This window comes from Leptopilina boulardi, unplaced genomic scaffold (assembly GCF_019393585.1).
Source record: "Leptopilina boulardi isolate dan_hultmark-lab unplaced genomic scaffold, ZJU_Lbou_2.1 LbouV2_46, whole genome shotgun sequence".
In the NCBI taxonomy this organism is placed as follows: Eukaryota; Metazoa; Arthropoda; class Insecta; order Hymenoptera; family Figitidae; genus Leptopilina; species Leptopilina boulardi.
This window is the reverse complement of record NW_026137990.1, coordinates 156,816-166,096: the sequence shown is the minus strand read 5'-3', so window position 1 is coordinate 166,096 and position 9,281 is coordinate 156,816.

Here is a 9,281-nt window from a genome sequence, read left to right as displayed (position 1 = left end):
TTTATGATAATACCAGGTAGAGCGCGGATATCGGTGGATTTCACAACTATTTTCATGATTTACGTTGATAAAACAATACAAAAATCGTCGCCATGAATAGCGATGTTTAATGTCATTTTTTAAAAACTGTACGTTTTAAATGTGATTATAAATACATTCAACATATTTCATACACCTTTGTTAATAATTCCCAAAAAAAGATATTCAAAAATCTGCTGTATATTAGTATATTTTCACTATTTTAACTGTGACGAAAATTTATAGTTATGAAACGTTCTGAGTAAATCTCTGGCAAAGATCACTTTTACTTGTTCACATAATAAATTGGTGATAAAAAAAGTGAAATTTTTTTTCGCAAAATTATGCAGTGAACCCTCCTTTATAATATTCAACAATAAAAAGTATAAATTTCTAAAAAATTTTTTTTGACTTTTGGCCAGGTTTTTCGGGAAATCGGCCACTGTACGCCGGTAGACCATTGACACATTCATTTCTCCGTCTAATCGACGGGTCTCTAGTTCCTCCCTCACTCTCTTAATCTCCTCCCTCTGCATAACCGTCCTGTCATTCGACATCCAAAGATCTTCCAACTCCCTTGAACGTGTTGAGTCTCTTTTGACACTTACAAATGTTTTTAGAATTACTTGTGCCTTCTCTTCCGTCTCACATACAATCTTAACAGGGCGAGGCTTACGAGAAACCTGCGCATTAGAACCAATTCTAAATGTGCGTATATTTTCAAGATCATCTGTTTGAATGAATTTTTTTAATTTAGTCGTAACCACAGATTTTAAAGAACCACTTTTATTTGACGAAGTGTCATATTCTGGAAGATTGAATAAAACAAGATTGTTCTTTCTGTCATTACGATCAACAAGTTCATTTATACAGACATTAGTTACTGAATTAGAATCAATCTTTGTAGAACCATTTGCCTCAGATTTATCAAGTCTCTCTTCGACAACAGTAAGACGCTCTGTCAAATCAACAACTCTGCTTTCCATATTACTCAGCCTACACAGTGTGTCATCGAGTTTTTTGTTGATATCTGACATGTTTTCAGTCATATTGGCAAAATTATCAGAAACTGTTGTGGATAAAACCTTAATAGCTCTCAAAATACTATCCAAGTTAACAGAGGTTTGTGAAGATTGAGAATTATTTGAAGGAGACAATGACCTAGGTTTACAACATTTGGTGAACGACCCATCAGGCAAAGTAGACAGCTGTAACGCACAGCTGGGATGATAAGGAAGATTACACTTCCTACACAAAGTAGGAATAGCACGTGTAATATCTTTACCACATTTTGCACAATTTTCAACACTAGAGGCCATTTTTGCACACAAATAATCGTTCAAATAAAAATAAAAAGTAAATTGAGCGAAAGCAGTTCCAATTAAAGTTACATAAACAAAAAACTTCACACAAGTATATCAGTCCAATGTTAGGTTAGAAAAATTCAAATCAGAGAGCCAAGTTAAGGCAAATGGTGCAGATAATAAAAAACTTCCACTAAAAACCAGCACAAAATAATGTTTATAACTATAAGGTTGTAAAAGAACAGACCAAACTTAAACCGTTTTATTTAAACAAAATCAACCGAGACACATGTGAACACGTGTTAAGTAGCTGCCACCTAGCGGCTAAAATATTTAATGTGCGAATGCATAGGAAAAATAAAATTTTTGGTCGAAGCAATGTAATTGTTATTATTTATGCATAATTGTTGAGTTTTTAGTTCAAAAACTTCGCGCCACCATTGTTTTTATGAAAAATAATTGATATCCTAGAACTTTTATTGCATAAATTTGTTCATATTTAATGTGCGAATGCATAGAAAAAATAAAATTTTTGGTCGAAGCAATGTAATTGTTATTATTTATGCATAATTGTTGAGTTTTTAGTTCAAAATCTTCGCGCCACCATAGTTTTCATGAAAATTAATTGATATCCTAGAACTTTTATTAAACTTTTATTGCATAAATTTGTTCATATTTAATGTGCGAATGCGTTGGAAAAATAAAATTTTTGGTCGAAGCAATTTAATTGTTATTATTTTTACATAAATGTTAAATTTGAATTTTACTATCGTTACGCATAATAACCTTAAATATGACCCCCTTATTAATTTAAAAAGAAATGTGTCTTAATTTCTGTTTTACTTTTTTATACGTAAGAGTTTTTAATTTGTTTGCTTTTATGTGTTAAAATGTTTAAATAATCATATGTTTAATATGATTTATCGAATAAAATAACAGTAGTGTTTGGATTATTGCCCGCTTGCGACGCCTATGTAATATTGCTTGCGTGGCGCTGTGAGCGTTTTGGGAGACGAATTGTGACGTCTCATACTTCAGCTACATGCTCTTTTCTCCTGAACCCCTTTCTCTCTTTATGTATGTGCGTCTACTGTCACATACTTCTCCACTCCTATTCCTGTTTTGGCCTAATGTCCGGGGGGCTGGGTCGGGGATGGTGTTGGGACTCTCTCCTCCTGATTGGTCCTGATTAACCGAAGTTATTTCATCCCCTTCCCCTGTCGCAAATTCTACTGGGTTTTGAGATTGCCGGTGGAAATTGCTATTATCCCCCACATTCTGACCCATACTAGCAGCCATTAAATGGTTATTAATACGGATCAGCTGTTGTAGTTCTGGACTCAGGGTAAACTTGGCTATGGATTGTCGCAAGCTAATCACCCCGGGCGACATCGTCGCTGAAACCCTCATTGACGGGGCAGAATTCACGGTGGTCGTTGGCGCAGAGTTCATAGAATGAACGGCTGACATTCGTGGTGGGGAATTTGTGGGGATCGACGCTGTGGACATCACCGGTGGTGATTGTGGAAGGGGCGGTGGAGGGGACGGAAAGTCATCGGTTGTCGGACTTGGTCTGCTGTGCGATGATTTATCTCCCAAACTTTTTCTTATGGCCCCATTACTTTGTTGATCTCCCAAAAATCCCAAGTCACGAATCGACCGTGAATTTTTCTCCTCGTCGCTACACGAATAAAACTCGCTTCCTCTTTGAAGATTTACATTAGGCAATAAATTTTCTTCTGTGAATGCCTCAAACTGAAAAACTTTGGACTGAGTTCCCTTTATCGTACTCGTCGCAAAAGGTTACGTCAGTTTCTGGGGGAAGCGCGAGTTTCAATTCTGCTCGAAACAGTCGTTCTCGCAAAACTTGTAACGACCCACTAATGCATAATTGATTAGTTGATCGAGTCGCCACAAAGAAAATTTTTCTCCCTTAAAAATTTTCACGCAAAATTGTAAATTAATTTTTGAAGGGCCCGTCGGTCCGTTGACACGGCCCTGGTCAATAATTTTTAAACACTTGCTTGACTAGTCTCAAAGGAAAATTTTACACCCTAAAATTTTTCACTTATTTTGGAATTCCAGAAATAGGGGTGCCAATTTTATAGGTACGGCCCTGACAATTAAATTCAAATTATCACCACTTGACTTTTTATAAAAATAAATTGTCGCAAAAATTAAATTTAGTAAAATTTATAATTTTTGGGGCCCGCTCCCTATTAGTTACGGCACTGGTCACTCGCAAAAATTCAATTTTATAACCGGGTCGTCATTAAGAGAATTTTTCCCATTAAACATTCTCACGTAAAATGTCAATTAATTTTTGATAGGGCCCGTCGGTCCGTTGACACGGCCCTGGTAAACAAAAAGAAAATTTAACAATTACTTGACTTGTCGTTAAGGAAATTTTACCCAATAAAATTTCCAATTATAATTAAAGAAATTTTTAAAGATGACCGTCGCGATAATAATACGGTCCTGGATTAATTTTTGTTTATTTAACAAATCTTTTTTTAAAAGTCACACTAATCGACTCTCAATTCTATTCCACACGTTTCATTTAAAATTTTCAATTTCTCCACTCATTGAAAATTTTACAAGTCGCAAGATTCCCTACTGCGCAAGTCACAAGTGTTTGAAATTTCTATCTTCATCTAAGTCGAGAAGCATGGGTCTCAAATTCAAACACCTAGATATCACGTAATACGCATGCGCGACGAATCACATGGTATGGTATAATTAATACGCCGGCCACGTGGGAAGCAATTATTAATAATAAATAATTTTTTAAAAATTTAATCACGCACAAAAATCCAGAAAAATTCACTGATTCCAAGAAAAATCGATTCGTCAAAATCGGTCGAGAAATGTCTCTGAAATTAGTTCTTGAAAATTTCTACACGTAACTATGGCAGACGCTATGCATATTAAATTTACCTGGGAACACTCGCTAAATTGTCTCACTTTATTCGCCCGAACACAACTCCTCAACCATGTCGCAAATTATAAATTTCAGGACAGGAACAATAAAATTCATTACATGAAAAATTACAATCAGCAACAAAATATTTTCTGTCGAAAATATCAGGTCGAGAAAGTCACAAAAATTTGTCGTGTCTCAAAGTTTCTCAACGAGGCCCCACGTTGGGCGCCAATTTTTATAACGAAATTATTGAATTAATTTAATTTATTAATTAACAACCCCTTTTTAAGTTACAAAAAGAAAACCCAACGTGAAAAATGTCAGACGCCAGCCAATTTTTAAATGGAATTGGCAAACCAGAAAAACCACGAAATAACCCCAAAACTGAAAATTAATCAAATAATCTCAGAGGAGATTCTGTCGAGAACGAAAGTCGCAAAAAGGGACACGACCCTTGAGACACGACACAACAAAATTAGACTTACCCACGTTGAAACTCGGCTCACAATTTCCTTTTTGTCTGTCCTCTCAGCTGATGTTAGGAAGACAAGAAAATACTACTCCTCTACACAGCTCAATACAAATTTCACAACACGACAACGTCCAAGACTCTACACGCTCTCTGCGTATCTCTCATATTGATTTCCACTTCGATCGCCTTTGTCTCCGTTTCGTTCCATAAGTGGCCGCCGTGATGGCGCCAGCTCCCGGACTCCTGTGTTGTCTCTGCTCCAAATCCCCAAACGCGCGAAACCCAACCCCAGTCAAAAATTGCCTTGTGACGAATTACTTCGTCACAATATATATATATATATATATATATATATATATTATAATATATATATAAATTATGAAATATCTTAAAAAATTTATATTTTTTGAAATTTTAACCCTTTCATGGCCAGTGGGACACATACGTCCCACCTACTTCAAAAAATCATAACTTTCTTAAAACTTAATCGATTAACTCCACTATGATCTCATTTTGAAGGGGAAGGATAGAGTAACAAATGCAAATACATGTATTTTTTAAAAAAACTACCCTCTTTGAAATACACCCCTTCAAAAAACCCGAAAAATGAGGAAAATCAAAAAACAGGTATAAATTTCAGAAGAAATTTTTTTTTCAGGCTTTTATAGTAACATATGTTTAAAAATATTGTAAACTTTGTAAAAAAAATTAATACTAAAAATTCAACCCGAGGGTGCAGAAAAATAACTAAAACTACCCCTAAAAACCAAAACCTTTAAAAATTAATAAATTCGCTTGAAAATTGTTACTTGGGGGTTTTCGGAGTCGCTGATTACGAATCCGATATCAGATTTAGAAAATTGAAAATGGCGGATCCAATATGGCTGACGAAATGATTAACTTTCATTAGATTCATCTGAAACTTATTACTCAGGGGTTTTCGGGGTCGATAATTACGAATATGATGTCAGTTTTTAAAATTGCAAAATAATACTGGTGTCAATATTGCCTATTAATTTTGTAGCTTTTAGTACCTGTTGTTAGGAGTTTAGTATAAAAATAAAAATTACAAATTTTTTTACGAACTGTTCAATCTATTTCATATCTAGATGACATCTGTCTGTTTATTTTTTGCTGATGATAGTTAAGAAGATCACGAGCTGTAAGTAGCTGTAAGCAAACGAACTATAATTCTAATTCTGACATTATTTTTTTCTTATTGTCTTGTTGAAGAAATAAATAATATCTTTTAAAATGCTATATCCGTTGATAATAATATAAAGAAACCTTAAATTAAACTAAAGATAAATTATAAAAGATGAAGTGTTATGTTATGTTCTATGAATCCAGAAGCATTGTTAAAAAAATTATAAAGATAAAAAGTAGATGAGAATAATGATTTGTTTTTGTTAATTCCATACTACGAGATGCAGGAATTATTTACGCAAAGTACAAAAAAAACGCATAATTAAAAAGTAGATAATAATAATATGCAATTTTTGATAATTCCATACAACGAGATACAGGAATTATTTACGCAAACTACAAGAAAAAAACGTAAAAATGAAAAGCAGAATAGAATAATATTTTTCTAACTTTAAACGACGAGATGTAGGAATATTGACGAAAACTATAAAATACAACGCAAAAAGCAGTAAATTTGTTAGTGTGACAATGTACACTTCTTTGTTAATCAACGTCGGCTCTACGCGTGAATTAACTGTCATGAAATTTTTGAAAGCAAGTTTCCACACAAAGAGGAACATCGCAAGTTTTGCACACATATTTAGTGCGAATTTCTTTTCCCTTAGTGCTGCGAAAGCGACATTGTCTACGAGATTCAATAGACTGCAATACATGTTTACCAATCTGATCTTTTCTAACTTCCTGCAAAAGGTTTATTTTTTTCCCTACAAAGCTGCTTGGACGACCTGTGCGTTTTCGATAATAGCTATTTAGCTAAATTTACACGAAAATCAAGATGAGTTTTCTTAGAATCTCCATTTTTTACTTTGTACATTATGTACGAATTGACAATCGCTAAGTCAATTAAAAAATAAAAGATTCGGTGCCACCACTTACGATATCGTCTGCCGATGGAATATCTTTCCTTTATTTGTAGAGTAAGGATTTTTCCTTCCGGAATGTTTAATAAAAAGTTGAGAAAAATTTGATCCTTCCAAGGATCAAATTTTTCTCAACTTTTTATCTTTCCTTTAGTTGATCAAATTTATCAACTGCTCCCATGATTTTGTTGTAGGTTGATACTGCAAGAGGACAAGACACATCAATTTTATTTCCAGTTTTAGTTTTCCTTTTCACAGCAGTTACAACAGTTGGATGATGCGCTGATGACAGGAGCGTCACTGGCTTTGCATCTATTCATTTTATAGTAGTAACAGCACCTTTTCTTTGAAATACATACTCACCCCTTTGCATTTTTGATTTTTCCTTCATCATGTTATGAAGTCCTATCCGATTCGCCCTTACGGTACCAACCGAGAAAATCCCTTTCTGATGAAGGCTCGATACAAGTTTCACAGACGTGAAAAAGTTGTCAAATGCTACCAAAGTGCCAGTACTCAGAATGCCTTTCGTCAAATTCATAACAACACGTTCTCCTAATGTATCGTTAGAATTTTTGTTCTCTGATTTGCCTGCATAAATTTCGAAATTTGAAACAAAACCTGTTATTGAATCTGCTAAGCACCAAACTTTGTACCCTCTTTTTATCGGTTTCATTGGATTGTACTGTTTCAGTGAAGAACGTCCCTTGAATAAAATCATAGATTCATCAATTGCAGCCAGATTGGAAGGTTTATAAACGTCTTTTATTGACCTATTCAACGCTTCGACTAAAGGCCTCACTTTGTGTAATTTATCGAACATTAGATCTTCTTTGGGAACACGATTGTTATTGTCATTCAAGTGCAACATTGAAGTGATTTTTTGAAAACGATTTCGAGTCATGACGTTTGCAATTGCATCTATCCTGAGAGCAGGATCCGAACTCCAGTACAGATCTACACTCGGTAATTTATGAATCGCCATAAAAATGTTCATTCTAATCCAACCTTTCAATTCTTTTGCAGTCAATTCAATCCAATCATTATCGGATCCAGAGGACCTTCGTGTTTTTGAAGAGTTTCTTTCTTTTTGTGCAGCATATCTGTTAGTTTCTTCAACTATTTTAACCACTATATTCTCATTGAAAATAGAAAGAAAATATTCAATTTCACAAGTCTCGTTTGTCAAATTAAACAAAAGCTCTGGATCCGTTTCAATACCATCAAAAAGATTTAATCTTTCGGTAGATTTTGACCAATCTAGATCGTTAGCAGCATTATCAATATCCTCATTTTCAGATGATGAACTGTCTTCATCACCTGAACTAGAGCTAACATCTGATTCTTCTTCATCTGATTCTATATCCCCCTCTACTTCAGAATCATCTAGAAGAGAGGCTAATTTATTCAGGATCTTCTTTTGTCTACGCTTATTCATTTTGATCAAACTTACCCTCGATTTTTAAAAAATGTAAATAAAATTACAAAAATTTTGTGCAAAAGGTGAGGAAGGAAAAAGGGAAGAATTTTTGACACTCAGACAAGTTACCGAAGGTTCGGATAAATAAAGGAAAGCTCAAAGAATTTTAATTTTACTCAAGAAAATCGCGATAAAGCTTCCGTCTTGGTTGATGTTCCGGGAAAAAGTGTACAAGAGCTGGTAACAGACCCAGGCTCAATCGGTGAGGTAATTGGAGAACGCTACACAGAGGAAACGAAACGACGCGCTGATTGGCTTATAACAGCAGTTCCACATGGGAGCTTCTTTGCTACTGTCGTACCCCACCCCTTTCATTTACCCAATGCACTCCCCTCTACGCCATCGAGGAGGGGAGTGCATTGAGTATGTACTCAATGCATTACTCAATATGATAATAATCAGTGAAAATTATTTTTTTGATTGTTGAAAACTGAATTCAGTATCTCATAACTTATGAATTAGGGGTGGATTGCAAGGGTAGGGGGTGAGTTTATTATTATTATCCATATCTGTGAAACATTGAAATACTTTTTTACAATTCAAAAGCACTTAGAATCCATATAATTTTTTTCATTTATTCACAAAAACATTCATCATTAAGGGGTGGTTATTTGACTTTAGGGTTGTTTTTCAGGGGTTTTTTATATTCAGTATTAATACTTAGTTATCATAGAAAATTTTTTTTTTTCATATTTTCGAAAATCAGTGAAAATTATTTTTTTGATTGTTCCAAACTGAGAATAGTTATGAATGAGGGGTGGGCTTCAAGGGTAGGGGGTGAGTTTATTATTATTATTATTATCTATGTCTGTGTAATTTTCAAATAATTGTTTATAATTTAGAAGCAATTAAAATCTTTAGATTTTTTTAATCATTTACAAAAACTTTCACTGTCAAGGGATGATTATTTGACTTTAAGGGTGTTTTCAAGGGGTTATTGATCGTTTTCAATTTTTAAGCAACCAGGCAATGTTTATAAATAATTAAAAAGTAGATAAGAGCTGAAAAATATTTAATT